Source organism: Dryobates pubescens, chromosome 19 (genome assembly GCF_014839835.1).
Source record: "Dryobates pubescens isolate bDryPub1 chromosome 19, bDryPub1.pri, whole genome shotgun sequence".
In the NCBI taxonomy this organism is placed as follows: domain Eukaryota; kingdom Metazoa; phylum Chordata; class Aves; order Piciformes; family Picidae; genus Dryobates; species Dryobates pubescens.
The window spans coordinates 19,434,364-19,450,446 of record NC_071630.1 but is presented as its reverse complement, the minus strand read 5'-3'; the positions used below and the strand labels follow the sequence as shown (position 1 = coordinate 19,450,446).

General features: G+C 39.6%; 1 long non-coding RNA gene across 2 annotated transcripts; it reads left to right on the top strand.

Moving 5' to 3' along the window:
- Nucleotides 1-4,097: 4,097 nt before the first annotated feature.
- On the top strand, nucleotides 4,098-15,155 carry LOC128898152 (uncharacterized). Of its 2 annotated transcripts, XR_008462728.1 has the most exons (4): nucleotides 4,098-4,256; nucleotides 5,758-5,953; nucleotides 13,050-13,217; nucleotides 14,985-15,155. It is a non-coding gene; the product is annotated as an uncharacterized LOC128898152 (long non-coding RNA). The 2 variants fall into 2 exon arrangements; XR_008462729.1 differs by lacking the exon at nucleotides 4,098-4,256 and having other exon boundaries at nucleotides 5,738-5,953.
- The last annotated feature ends 928 nt before the right edge of the window (nucleotides 15,156-16,083 follow it).

The following is a 16,083-nucleotide window of genomic DNA, read 5'->3' as shown; positions in this document are numbered from 1 at the left end:
AATTCTCTATATTGATCAGAAAGACTGTTGGTTTTCACAGATTCCTCTGAAAACTTAGCATCACTTTTGAAAAAGTTTATTTCTTCATGCATTGTGATATACTTCTGCAAAGCAAACTTATTAGCAACAGAACAAGCTTTCCATGTCTGTTGCTGCTCAGTCAAGGTGCAGCAGCATGTGGCATTGAATAGCTCACAGTATTCTCACACTCATCAGCATAATTTTGTCTTACATGTGGTAAATATCTCTTTTCCAAAGGAGAGAATCCGCAGGAGAAATTTAACAAGTTTTTATACATGTAGTAGATTTTCTACATTACAAATGTAGATGGGTCAAATTCTTCCAACTTTATACACAGTGAGAAATAAGACTAGAAATAGTGTGGTTAAGGAACAGAAAAAAAACAGGTGTGATAGAGTAATATCTTAATTACATTTTTCTATCCACAGGGATCTCTTGGAGCACCAGAGAGTTCGTGTTGCGATAAGGTCCTTATTATGTACCAGAGGTTCATTCACTCTGTAGCAAGTTCACAAACCCGAGCTAGCTTTGTGGCATTCTTTGCACAGCCCACCTCCACAAAGCAAATGAAATTATTCTCCTTCCAAATATCAGTGTGTTTTGATATTGAATACAGAGCAGTGTTGCAGATTTACACTCTAGTGAGAACGAAATGGGAACTAGCATCTTCTGAACTTCTTCCTGGACCTATTTCTGAAAATTAATGGGCATTGCAGAAGCAGTTCAAAACAGAGCTCCAAATTACTTAAGTTTATTTTGTAAATGTAGCATACATATAAAGCAAAAATAATTTTTACTGGTACACAGGTAAAATTCAGAACAGAAATCTTTTTACAAGCAAATGGCTGCACATTGGTCTATAGGTAGTTTTAGCACTGATCGTGAGTATTTAAGCAATTCATCCATCTTTCTTTCATCAACAGTCAGAATTCTCCATTTGCATATCTAATAATTTATGGCATGTCCTGACCCCAAGCAGTAATTGAACCAATAGATCTTCAGCCTGGATTTACTCCAGTCTGGCTGCCACAGTAATGTAACTCTGCAGGAGTTTCAGATTACTCCAAATGCCATCTCCTTTTCTGAGAGGTTGACAGTCACAGGCAAAATCTAACCTCCCAAATGTCAAGGAAAAACTCCGTTGTCTAATTTAATCTAACTTGCCTTTTTGAATACTTCAGATAAAAACAGGAGGGTACCATGATTACTCCCAATCTTATCCCTGGAAATATGTCTTTAGTGTAAGACTGTGTAGTGATAAATGAATAAGACAATTCCTAAGACTTCCTGTAAGAGCCAAAATCTTGCAGTGAAAGGGAAAAATCTATATATCAGAAAACATAATTAATAATGAATTAAAAAAAGGAAAACAAACAAACACAAACTGTTACTTTAGAGAAAAATGTCATAATCTGAGACAGGCTGCTGAGAACTGAGCTGAGAGATTTGGAAGGGGAACACGGGGTGCTTTTCTGACTCAAGAGAGCCATGGCACAGGACAAAACCACCCAGCCAAGTGCCTGTGCTGCTCCTTCTCAAAATGTGGTTTAGAGGCCAGTTTCAAGGAAGCATTATATGCTTCAGTAAAGTGTTCTCAAAAGCTTTGAACAAGAAAAATACCAGAAAACACACAGCTCTGCACTATTGCAGTCTCTTTGCTGAATACTAACTATAGAGATAATGCAGCCATGGAAGTTGTGGTTTTACAGCAGGTATTGCTTGGGAAACTCTCTCTGTTATTCAGTCATTTCTGGCTGTAGGTGAAGGAACAGGTGCAGACACTGGTCATCCTGTTGCTGTTTCTGAATTGTATTCCAGATATTATGAAAACACGCTGGGTTTGAAATTTTATAAAGCTCTCATCAGTTGGCTATTTTGTTTTCTTGGAAAGGAGCTCAATTGAATAAGCTCTGGCAGACACACAGAGCTATGCTGTTGCCACTGACACAAATCCCAAAACAACACATACAGGCTGTGAGAAAATGCAACTGTCTCACCACTGTGGAGGGGGAAAAAAAAAATAGAGCAGCAAAGGTAGAAACAAGGAAAATCTGACCCAGTCCCCAATTAATGGCATAAACAGTATTTATCTATTGATGATTAAGTGCTGCTATTGTTCCTTGGTGGCTAAGTTCAATGATGATAGACATCTTGGAAAAAAGGTAGATAGACAGAAAGATAGATATCCTCAGCTTCTTCAACCATCCATAATGTCCTATGTGTTGCCATCACTGCTTTAGCCTGACCAATTGCCTCAGTAACATGTTCCATCTTGTCCGATCAATATTAGCACTTCGCTAACTCTTTGCAGAGCTGCAGCTGTCTGCTAGCACAGGAAGAACCTCATCTTGCCTTATAGTACAGGACAGTTATATGAAGAAGAAAAGCCATTATCTGTATAAACACTTTCATTGCTCCCCTTGACTTGTTTTTGGCTCTGATACCTTTTTTGTATGTGCTCCTCAAATACTGTAGAGCAAAAAGAAAATAAAAAAGAAGTATCAGAAAGTAAACAAACATTGAAGAATTTAATAGGAAAACTGGGTTTGGTGCCCAGCAATCAATTAGTGTGTGCCTCAGATGTGTGTGATTAGCAGGCCTATATAAAAACAAGATCCAGGAGCAGAATTGCTGCTATTTCCTCTCAAGCTTAAGAGATGACTGAAATACTGAAGGCTGATACGGTACAGTAGTGCAGGATCAAAAGGAGGTGAAGGCAGGCCCATGCACAGTATGTGAATAACAGCACCGAAAGAAAAATGTCCCTGGCTTTACCACCCAAAAATCTCTCATTAACTGGCAAAGGGAGGACAGAGTAGAATAAAATATTCTTCATGCCACCTGGATGCTGCTGAAGGACCGGGTGTTCCTGGTGAATGTCTGGGAAAACAGCAAATACCAGTAACAGACAGAAATTATGCCATCCCCCTTGACACCTTGAGGACATGCAGAATGGTGGGGAATTTCCTGTGTTATCAGTGTGATAGCTTAATATCCACCTTACCACAAAGCACAGAGCAATAGGGAATAAATCCTGTTTTGTTAAAGTGAAATGCAACTCAGCTGAAATGATCTGCAAAAGTGTAAGGAGAATAAAATTACCGAGACTAAAAATACCCCTTTCCTACAAACTCTTGGTTTCCCACATTTCTGGTTCCTCTGTCAACACTGGCCAGTCATTGTTTTCCTCCCTGATAGGTTCCTTTAACCATGCTTCATTTCTATCAGAGATAGAAGGTACAGGTGCAGAGATAGAAGGTACAGGTGCAGGGTCAACTACATAAGGCTAAATATTTGTTCACTTGCTTATGATGCAGTCAATTCTGGAGTGTGCTCGGCTTACACACAAGAATTTCAGCCTAGAAGCATGCTCCAGAACAGTATTTGTGTAAAAAGAAAAAAACAAAAAATATTCTACAAATCAGTGTAACCTCTGTTACTGTAAGAATTACTGACAGTGCAATGTGGTGTGGGTTGGTGTTTTTTGGTGGTGGTTTTTTGGGTGGGTTGGGTTTTTTTCTTTTTCGTTGCTTTAAACATGGTAGTAGCTTACAGGAAAGATTAAGAGCTATAAAATCTGCATCCTAATGGAGTCAGAATCTCAATATCAACTGTCAGAAGCTCTGAAGAGAGAGGCTTTTCAACTGGTATTTTAAATTGCTGCTGAGAAAACTTCTTGTTTAAATAAAAATGGGTTTGATCCTTCAGGCTTTTCCCTTAAAATGCCCAGACTAGGAAAGCAGTCACATGATGGGGTCAAAATCCCACTATGTTCTTCAGGGCAAATGCTTCAGACTGAGGTAAGAGAGCTGAGAATTTATCTGGCCATGAATGACTCTCAACTTTGCTCTGTAGAGGGAGCATATTACAGAATCTTCACCCCAGCTCAGGTTTTATCACCATGAGGACAGCACAGCGCAATACAACACAATAGAGAAGGCTACTGCAAGAGGTGGTAAAAGAAAACCTGCCTTTAGAAGGAGCATAACATATAAGGAAGCTCATGTAAGTAATGGGTTTGTTTCAGATTAAAAGTTAATTTTCCTTTTTTTCATCTTGTCTTTTCAGGATAAAGTCACTAATTGAAATTGGGTGTGTTTGTCGAGCAGCTGTTCTCCAGAGCTGACTGACAGAGGACCCCATTTATGGGAAAAGGAAACAACAGAAGTCCAAGAACATCATGACAGCAGCAGAAACCAACTCACTGGAGATGGCAAGAAAACAGTACACTAGCAGTTATGTTTAATATATAGTCGTTCCCAACAATAGCTGTCTCAGCATGGGAGGAGCTGGAGAATACCCATGAGTGCTCTGGTAAACTGGTTAGCTCAACAGAGGCCTCTGCTGAGCAAATAGTAACTGTCTGAGACAAGCTCAAAACCAGGAGAAGCATCTCACCTTTACACACCTTTATAAGGATCATGTGGTACTCCTCTTACAAACAGTATTGTGAGGAAAGAAAATTCCAGTTTCTAAGGGGGGTAGGGGAAGATCAAGAGCCATGTTTTATGAAATAAGAATGTCCATACATGGTTTGAAATTAGAAATCCCTTTATATATTTTGCCATAATTTTGTTTAATAGAGGTCCAAAAGTCATTTGAGCAATTGCTTCAGAGAGACTGATTTGCCATAAGATTTAAAGTATACCTTTGGATCATTTCAAACTGTTTTCTGTCTTTGGTTAATTGTATTTGTCACACTACAGCTGAATCAAATCATTGATTTATTAGAAGTGCTTTATTCTTCACTCTAGATCTGTGCAGATCTAAGCTATAAAACAGGAAAGCAGTAAAAAGTTGCATTTGTAAATATTTTAGAGAAGACTACTGTTCTGTGGAGCTTTATGCTGTTTTCTCTGGCGCTATTGAGTGCTTTGTAGCAGCTCATTTGGGAAATGTATTCTTTGATTTTGGTAATCAATTGATCAACATTTGAAGCTCTGCTCAGACAGTTATTGTGAAGAGCAGTACTTTCAAATAGCCATTTGATTGTGTTTGTGATGCTTGCTTTATTCGACTCTGCTCCAGGCAAATTAAAATGTACTGCTATATAATGAGTATGGGAAGGTTAGCATTCACACTTTAGGGATAAAACATTTTGACAGTTCTATTCTGCATTTGCATTTAAAAACTGTAACGCTTTTAATTAGAGCCTATGTTTATCATAGAGTCTCTTGTAGGCATTGCTACTGTGAGATTGTTACCTTTCAGTATTTGTTCAGGACTGTGGTGAAGCACAAAAGCCTGCTGATTATGTACACATTTTGGGGGTCAGTCCATGGTATTGTCTCATTTTCTTCAATTTCTCATGGGGTTCCACCGGTACCACTACCACTAAGCTAGTTGCATTTGTTTCTGAGGTATGTTTTTTATCATACAGATTTAGTTATCGTGCATTCTTGGTACATTTTTTCCACTGGTCCCAAATTCTCAGCTTTTGGTGTTGAGTAGAATCCCCACAGCAACAAAGGCAGGCATTGTCGGGAGAGAGACAAGAGATGCAGCTATGACATCCGTCATCCTTTTAGCCAGCCCACAGAGACTTTGTGTGATTATTATTAGATTTACCTTGGGAAGGCCATGGATATAGGTGGTACCAGAAATTTTGTGTAGTAAATTCTTTTAGAACTCCTTCCTGCATTAAGGACCCATTACTATGGCTCCAAAGCCTACGACACTCAAACACCCTCACAGACCACTGCTAACTGCTCTTTCCTGTACCTTCCTTCACTTTAGGGAGCTGTTTCTTCTGACTCAGCAATAAAAAGCAGAGCAGTGAAGTACTTCAGGAATTCAGATACATGGTATGCACAAAGTCATGCTTTCTGACTGGGAAGGGGACCACAAGTAAATCCTCCCTGTGCACTCAGATTGGAACTTGAATTGAAAAACATCAAAATCTGAATTATGCAGAGGCTATACTGCACTATGGGTAAGTACTTTGGCCTTTCATGTCTTATTATGTTGTTAATTAGTTAATGTTTGTAAAGCACTTTGAAGATGAAAAGCCCTATATGAGTTCTAAGTGTTATTATCTCTAGAGACCTGGGTTCAATTCAAAGGTGCTTAATTACATATGCCATAAATTAGACTTAATGAGTTATGGAATCATACGCTTTATGTGCTACATGCAGGTTTCTCAGCTAGATCTAGGCCTTATGGTCTGCACTTCTTTAGGTGTTCAGAGCTGTTAAAATTACACAAAAAGAGAACAGATCATGTCTAAAAATAATTGGACAGCATTTCAATACTGTTTAGGACTTAGTGTAGCAAACTACCAGGAGCTTTACTCTGCGACATCTAGGGATTTTCCAGTAACCACCTTCAAATTGCTGAAGGTAATGTTACTGGTTTAAAATTGTGCTATGGGCATCATTTTAATTTATACTTCTCTTCCTTATTTTGACTAACCAGAAGGCAGCTCAGAGGTACTGGTATGACTGCTGTCCTTCCAGTAATGCCCTGAAGTGTCCCATCAGGGCTGCAACCTCTTGGTGTTGGGCTATGTGCACAAACATAAGAAAAAAAGTTCCCATCTCCAGAGACACTATCACATAATTTACAACAGCCATTACAAGTGGGTAATGTGCAAAAAGGGGAACTAACAGTTATAGGAAATGTGGTTTCGTTGGCTTTGCAGAGCTGAGAGTTTCCATGTTATGTAACTTAAATATTTTGTGGCCAGAAAGCTACAGAATTTGCCCTGCTCAAGCCCAGGCACCAGGGCAGCTGTCCAACAGCGAGTGCAGGCAGCTACTCCTGGTTGTTCTTCAACTAGCAGAGTTCAGAGATACATCCTTCGCTGTCCAAAAGTGGCTCCCACGTATTCCTGCAGCAGACTATCTCACAATTACCTTGGGCCTTTCACAAGCACATAGAAAGAGGCAGGATTTATCCTGTATATCAGTATTTTAGAAGTGATTGTGTTCATTAGTACAACCTAAGTAGATTGGAAAAACTAATTAATAGCAATTTACTAGAAGTGTCTCTAACAGACTTATTTGAAAGTATTTATCCTGAAGTGAAAGTAATTTGATTCGGTTAATGTTTCTTGGAAGGATATGCAGACTGTGTTCCAGGGGGAAATGTATTTTTGAATACTCCAGACAATTGAAACTAGTGAGCCCACTGTCTGGAGAAAGCATCTGTAACCACAGCCAAAAGCGGAACAAGATTTCTGACATGCTTTCAAGACATGTGTTTGAAGCATGGGTTCCCATCACTTTCACAGTGACTTGCAGGCCATTTGTTTTATACAGATTTAGATGATGTGGTCCTAGATTCATCTTGATAAAAACCTTTGTGATGTCTCCCTCGCACATTTTCTCCTGTGTTATTTTATTGCTTGTTTTGAATAGCAGTATGTTGTCAGGAAACTTTAAATGAGCAGTTTCAAACTGCTTTTATCACTTGTGTTTCTGTATTCCTAGGAAATGGGTCTAGTCTTACACCTTAATTACTGGGGTGCCTGTAATTCAAAAACACAATATAGTTTTGCTGAATACTTGTCATATACTTTAATAAATAGGAACTACAAATGAATGCTGCTTTGAGCTCTAGGCTGTGGTTAAACTTTTTAATAGTGCAGCAAACTTATCAACAAACCTTTCCTTCCCCACCATACCCCCCTTCCCTTTTTACAGTGAACAGATTTATATCTCACTGGCTTGTGACTTGGGGGTTTTCACAAGCAGGTTTGGGAAGAACTATTTTGAAATTTGAGTGGGAAAACAAAACAGAAAACATCTTAAATAAATGGTATTTTATACTGTATGTACCAACTGGGTAAAGCTTTGATTTGCTGAAATACATACAGGATTCTATTCTCTGACCTATCACTACTCAACCAGAAGTTACTGGTCTGATTGCTTTTTTTTATACTTCAAGGCACCATATGTGCTGGCTTAACTCCACTGAGGTACCAAATCAGTGGAACTTTCAGTCCTCTTCATTTATGAACTCCTAAAGCCTTTTGTCTAAAGGCACTAACAGTATTCACAGAATCACCAAGGTTGGAAGAGACCTCAAAGATCATCAAGTCCAACCTGTCACCACAGACCTCATGACTGAACCATGGCACCAAGTGCCACTATTGTTATTTCATCTGGGCATTTTGAGTCTGTTTCTTCTCCTGTTTCCAAGATGTTAATGACTGACACTCTAGCAGCGATATCACTGTTGTTCAAACATCACTGAAGAAGCTGTCCAAGTAAATGAGAAAGTTGTAAGCTCCAGCAGTTGCACTGTGCTGCTTGCTACAGACATACCAGGCAGGAGTACCAACAAGTGACTTTTTGCATCAAGGTCTCCAACTCTGACCAACTGTAGTAATTGCTGATGAGTGAAAACAATTACTGAGTTTAAAAAAAGCATTAAATGTGTTTGGAGAAGCATCTTGGTGAGTCAATATTGACTAAAAGTTCACTTGGTAGTTGTGGTTGGTGACCCAGTTAGGAGTTTTACAAAAACAGTCACCATGCTTTTAACTTGTGACTTCCCAAGGCATATTCCTGTTTTAAGGCTCTAATTTAACAAAGCACTGATCTGTCCCTCTCTGAAAGTGTTTGAACGTGGAAGTACTGCTCATGAGGTCTGGAAGTCTTCTGGTCATTATTACCTCCAGCTTCCTCTCCTTGACTGAGAGCAAGGGGTTATTACAGGTTAGCTGCAGAACAGAAAATGTGGCAGTAAATTGTGGGATAAGCCCAGATTTTATATTGGTTTATACTGGCTCTGCAGAGGAACCTTGACTGGCTGGACAGATGGGCGGAGTCCAACAGGATGACATTCAACAAGCCCAAGTGCCAGGTACTGCACTTTGGTCACAACAGTCCTATGCAGTGCTACAGGCTGGGGTCAGAGTGGCTGGAGAGCAGCCAAACAGAAAGGGACCTGGGGGGACTGATTGACAGCTGGCTGAACATGAGCCAGCAGTGTGCCCAGGTGGCCAAGAAGGCCAATGGCATCCTGGCCTGCATTAGGAATAGTGTGGCCAGCAGGAGCAGAGAAGTCATTCTGCCCCTGTACTCAGCACTGGTTAGGCCACACCTTGAGTCCTGTGTCCAGTTCTGGGCCCCTCAATTTAAGAAGGACATTGAGACTCTTGAACATGTCCAGAGAAGGGCGACAAGGCTGGGGAGAGGTCTCGAGCACAGCCCTATGAGGAGAGGCTGAGGGAGCTGGGGTTGCTTAGCCTGGAGAAGAGGAGGCTCAGAGGAGATCTTATTGCCCTTTACAACTACCTGAAGGGAGCTTGTAGCCAGGTTGGGGTTAGTCTCTTCTCCCAGGCAACCAGCGCCAGAACAAGAGGACACAGTCTCAAGCTGTACCAGGGGAGGTTTAGGCTCGAGGTGAGGAGAATGTTTTTCACAGAGAGTGATTTGCCATCGGAGTGTGCTGCCCAGGGAGGTGGTGGAGTCACTGTCCCTGGAGGTGTTCAAAAAGGGATTGGACTTGACACTTGAAGCCGTGGTTTAGTTAGTCATGAGGTGTTGGGTGATAGGTTGGACTGGATGATCTCTGAGGTCTTTTCCAACCTTATTGATTCTATGATTCTATAAGAGCATTCCTCCCTTTTGATAGATTATGGTGCAGACATATGTGAATCATCAGAAACTCCTCGATACCTGGGGTTTATTTCAGTGGACCTGTGGATTTTGTTTCAGCAGACCTGAAAAGTTTACTGACGTTCTGCTGCATGATTCTTTAATTTCTTTCATTCTACAGTCAAAACGTATTGTAGAAATGAAGAAAATGGCACACAGAGTGAGAGGGGGGAAAAACAAAATGCTTGGTTGCTTGAACTGTTGCTCTTAGCAGGGGTAAAGAAGCACAAAGGACAAAATTGCTAGTATAACCAGAGTGAAATAGTTTACATTTTAAATATATGTAAAGCTTTTTAAAGTCATACTAATTAATTTCTGTTGTTCAGTTTTACTGCAATACTTGTTACACTGCTGGGAGGGAAAATTTAGTGTGGAAACATTCAGAATAAGATTCATAGATGCACAGGTCCAGAAGCACTATGATGACACTACATGTTTTAGAGCTGTGCACAGACCTATATATTCCTTCAGCAAGAAGCCCTGTCCTCTGTAACTGAACAAGATGTGCCTCAGTTTAATTCTCAGTTCAGTAAAACATTTCTATTCTAACTGTTACTTAGACTTAAATTGAGACATGTCAGTAAGTCCATTGTATTTCATGACTGAGATTAATAAGACTGGAGTTAAGAACAGGTTGAAGTGCTGTCTGTCCCGAAGCGGTGTTTGATGTGACAATGTGTAACAAAGTACATGTGCACACCAACACTTCTATTCTTTCAAGTTTCCTAGGAAATAGACAATTAAATTAGTGCATAAGTGTTTATCAGGAAATATGCTTTATAATAACTAAGCCTGTACAGTTAAGCCTAAACTTGGTTTTGCACTAGATGTTGATTTACATTTTAGTTTAAGTAGGAGCACAATCCATGACATATGTACATATGCATTTAGTCAGGTTTATTAATTGAGATGGTCAAGTCACACTCTTTCTTGACAAATATCACAAAGTTTTTAGGTTTAAACATGAGCAACTCCATAGACCTGGAGTTTGTCACGGAAACATCATCACACCAACTAATTGGTGTTATTTGTTCATCCCATTAGAGTTGGGAGTTATTATTGTAGCGTATGTCCAGCACTTAAACAGTGCATATTACTGAGGAAGGATGGATGGCTCATCAGAAGAAACTGAGAAATTGAATTGAAAATGCCAGATCAGGCAGACAGATGGAAATATCTCACGTGGCATTCACTCTTCAAAGAATTTAGATATTTTTTTTTTTGTCTCTCACTTCCTCATACATGCAAACAAGGAAGCAAATGAGCACTATCTCCTAGTTTCACAAGAAAAGAGTAAGAAGCCAGAAATACCATCACCATGAAAAGACAGCTTGAATATAGAAGCATATTGGTGCACCCAATCTTCAAGAGTGCATTCCGTTTCCCTGACACCGAGTGTCACATCTGCCCTACAGAGCCATGCTCCTGTGAGCAGTGAGCTTTGGTTCAGCTCATTGAGAAAGGTAGAACTAGCCCTTTGGTCAGCAATGAGAACAGATCAAATCCACAGAGAATTTCAATCACTGCATGTACTGCTCTTCCATAAGGGGGGGGGGAGGAATGGAGAGAGAAAGTCTATCACCATTGTTTTTTTAGAAACTCCATATCCTGAAGGGTTGTTTTGGGTTAAGAAGCAGGAAAATGGAGAAGAGGAGGCTCAGGGGTGACCTCATTGCCCTCTACAACTACCTGAAAGGTGGTTGTATCCAGGAAGGGGTTGATCTCTTCTCCCAGGCAACTAGCACCAGAACAAGAGGACAGTCTCAAGCTGCACCAGGGGAGGTTTAGACTCAAGGTGAGGAGAAAGTTCTTCACCGAGAGAGTCATTCGTCATTGGAATGGGCTGCCCAGGGAGGTGGTGGAGTCACCTTCCCTGGGGGTGTTCAAGAGGGGATTGGATGTGGCACTTGGTGCCATGGTCTAGTCATGAGGTAAGTGGTGACAGGTTGGACTCGATGATCCTCGAGGTCTCTTCCAACCTTTGTGATACTGTGAAATGATGGGACTTTTGTCTAAATGCCAGATTTATCTCCTTGCTTTAAAGCAGCCATAATTGATGAGGAATCCGATTCTAAAATTCTTACAAATAGATTACATCAACAGTGTATTTTCTTTGTTCTTTCCCTTGCATTGATAATGTGAGTCATGATAATATCATTTAAGAGTGAGAATTAAAGAATATTAGAAGCCTGCAATTGTTTAATCTAGATTCCTGGGGGGAACCTGAGCCCTTTGAAACTCGCTTGGAATTACCCAAGATTATAAAAAGAAGTGCTCTCAGTTTTGCATTAATTTACTTACAGTTGGCTTCAGAATATCCTTTTTTAAAAAAATAAATTAATGTTATAGCCATCTGCATGTACTCAAGCTTGAGCTGCTGAAATATAAAGCTTGAGCTCCCGGTGAAAGCTACAATAATTATTTGCCCTTATGATACAAAAGGAAATAAAATGAAGGGTTTGGAATTGGCTAACTGTTGCAAATCAAGATTTCCAAATCGCTGCTAAACTACTTTTTGTTCAGTATGTATTACAAGAGGCACTTATCACAGATAAAGATGTTTTGGAGCAAAACCAGAATGCTGAATGTTCATATGGTGATGAAGCAGCATCATTGTCTTTCCAGTGCTACTAAAGTGGAAGTTTCCATTTACATCAATTTTTTAAAATTGGAAGGTTTGGGTCTCATTTGACAGAGATCTCCAGCAGACAAGTTAAGCCTATTAGCCTGAATGTGACAGTTAATATGTTGATGTTAAGAACGTGCTTCAAGTCAAGAGCTCTTGGCTAGGCATTTTGACTCATTAAAGGGGAAATAAATGTCAGACTGAAGAAGATAAAATTGTAATACAAAATGTATTAATATAATAAAGCATACTGAAGATATTGTCTCTCCCTGTTATTTGTTAGTAACTGGGATGGTATGCGTTTCTGTAATGGATAAAAAGGTTATCTATAAGAAGATGTTCCGTTCCCTCTCTCACACTGAAAGCATTTTATATAAAACAACTAGGAAGCTGCACATTCATTGTTTTAATACCCAAGATCAGTGTCCACTGAATGGCATGTAGTCCTACAGTCTGACATCCTATGTCCAAGCCACTTGTGAGAAATAGCAGAGAGAGCATTTTAAAGGCTGCAGAGAGGTGACAGCCTGGAAAAAGCTAATTAAAGTATGGTTTTTAAAATGTTTTTCTTAAGATTAACAAAACAAGCTCAATGTGAAAATAAATAGATTAAACTGATGCTGATGTCACTGCAGCAGCAGTAGTCCTGGTGCAGGCTGTATATGCTTGATTAAGGGATTTGGGTATCTTGATTCGGTCTGGCAAATGAAAAGCTCATCCTACTATAAGTCGTTTTTACCATCTGGATTTGCATATACGTATGATATCTGTTATATTAATTATATCTATTTGCACAGGTATAGACAGACATACCCCAGAGTTGTGGCACCCATTAAGAGATCGAGCAAGCCCGTGCAGCTGTGTTTTGATCACTGGAAAGGTTTCCTGGCATCCAAGAACTAAAATCACCTTTTGCATACGACAAGTGCATCCGAGTATCTAGCAAGTGAAAATCAAGGGTTTCTGTAAGGAAGGAGTAAGAACACCTACCACAAAAAATTAAAAGTAAAATAACCTTTAATAATTGCAACAATACAAACTCAATTGTATGTACTGCTCTCTCAATTGGCATTTAGCCATCCATCATTTGCTAGCTCAGAAAGCTTTTCCCTCTCATTGCTGTTTCCTGGAGCTGCCGGCCTCTTTTCCCCACTTCTTTCCCATAGACACATACAGCTGGGACCCAAACACTCTTTTGTATCTTCCTCTGAAATTCTGCTTTTTATCACGTGGAGAAAGGGTGAGTTTTGTAAGCAGCTTGCTTTCTTCTTCATTGTTGTATGCCACTTATTAACTCTGTCAATAGACACTTGGAAGGTATCTTAAATGCTAGACAAGGAAGCAGGTATAATTCAGAGGAAAACTGACCTTGATTGAATGGGGTCAAAATGCTTCAACCACCTCTTTCATTTGAAACTCCTCATTTACAGACTCTCACTTCTTTCACTGTAACGTAGAGTTGACATAAATGTATTTGGGATCTGTGTTAGTCTTAAAGATAAGAAGTTCAGCTAGATTAACTCTGTGAAGAACATACAACAATTTCACCTCTCAGAGAGTTGTAACACCAAAATTCTTGAGAGCACCAAAATGTATTTTGAGAAATCTAGTGTATTCCTCAGATATCAGCATCTAGCAGATGAGTTGAAACTCCAATTTCCTAATTCCCAGGGATAATGGTATATATTAATTAAGCTCCTGAGGAAACTCAAAAAATACTTAGCTCTACATTATGTGTCTAAGAATTTGAACTTTTGTCTCGGGGTTTAGAAATGTAAGGCTATTCTTTGAAACATTTGAAGACTGTAAGCCACCAAAGGCATTTGGACAAAATTCTTGCAGTCATTTCTATACTTGGTCAGTACAGATACTTCTTGAGCTTTTCTCAGTTGTCTGTAATCCTGGGCCATTTTTGTTGAATAGTTGAATGGAGATATACCAAGTTATTTGATGGAGGCTTATATAGGCTGTGTTCCAAGCATTTGTTTGCTACATTGTGCATCTCTTTTAACCAGATGTTGATTGCTGTTACGGCAACCCATTCTAAATAGAGCTCTTTGGCCCACAGAAATGTTAGCCAACCAACAAAGTGTATAGCTTTCTAGTAATTCTCAGTACTTCTCTTTACATATTCTTTAAACAGCAACTTTCTCATTGTCCAAACCCACAGATGGCAGAGGCCTGACTTTCTCATCAGTAAGGATGACGTATATCACACCAGCAGTAAAAACAGAGCTGCAGAAATTGTAGATACAATTAGAAGCACTTCATATTCTTTTACACTATTGGAGTAGCAGAGAGGAATGTTAAATCAGCGTCCTTATCCCTTCTGGGTTTCTTCTGGCAAATGCTTCAGCTAGGACTGATGTGGATTGGGAACCTCTCTTGTTCCTGATCTGCTACACCAACACACTCAGCACAGCCACCCTTCTTCACATTTATCTTAGGTTAGCATATTCCTTTATTTAACTGTCTCTGATCTGACTATATCTGATCATTCCTTCATCTCATTTTCACTTAACCTTTTGCCCTCTACGCAGACTGAGCATCCTATTGGGTGTCTCCCAAGGGATCCCCACCATCACCACACTCCCGCTTCCTCCACTCTTTCCCCAGTTTAGGTGCTTTATGCCACTCCTGGTAATTTACCTGATTACATGGAAGAAGCTGTAGCTGTTTTTATAATTGCTGTTTTACTTAAAACATTGATTCTTTAGCTCCTGTCTTTTCAGGTCATCACACCTCAATGGAGGTTTCTCTGGATTAATAAGGAATTCAGAAACCACAGAGGCAACCAGAGCATGGGGGTCATTGTACATCCTTACATTTGAAAGCCACTCCATAGCATCTGCAAGAGGACTCTTGGCACCTACCTAGTTACATTGGATGTCCAGTGTTACTTCTCTGGGTAAGTAAGACTTTGCCAGTCACTGTACTACTATTTCACTTGTTCTTAGTATTTTTGACACAAACACATTAATTCTCCCAAGCTTGTTTGGCAGCTGTGAGAATGCTCTTTTGTTTGTTTGTTTATATGATTGATAATATTGAATGTATCTTTCAGCTTTTACTGCCATTCCTGGGGTAGGTGATAGTTTCCCTGTTTGGATATTAATCTCCAGCATGCAATAGCACATCTTCCAATTAGCTACTCATTATGGAGCTCATTTGTAAAATGCTGCTGGTTAATTTACAACTGCCCACAGATATCCACCTAGCATTAGCCTTACAAGATATAATGTCATTCTTCCAAGATTCCCACTGCCAAAGGTCAGATAAAGCAAACCACTGCTTTATACAGAAACTCATAGTTTAGCACAGAAGGAATAGCAGCCCTTGGACAAAATTTGACTGTATAGCTTCATATGATGCACAGGGAAGAATTACACTCTGGAAAGGATGCCAGTAATACAGGTTCTCTGGTTCAGTGTAGGAAATGGCACAACTGAAAAGTACTGGCAAAAAAAAAAAAAAAAAAAAAGTAATTTTTGTTACTTTCAAATTCTCAGAGAAAAAAAAAAAAAAAGGCTGTCTGAGGAGACACAAAGATATAAAACATAAAAGACCTCCCAGGGTGACTTGAAATATATTCAAACTGCACATCTACTCCCTGCTCCCCAGAACCCAGTAAATATTTCTTTGGCCCCACAAAGTATTTTAGTCTGAATCTAGGAAACCTCAGACTGACCTTGGAAATAAGTTTCCTCATTTTCAAAGCAAATATCTCAGCCACATTACTGGAGGAGTTGCACTTTTCTGATTGAAACATATAAAACTTGTCTCATTTGGCAAATGGGGTAGATTAAACTGTGGGGAACTGTTTGTTTTTCC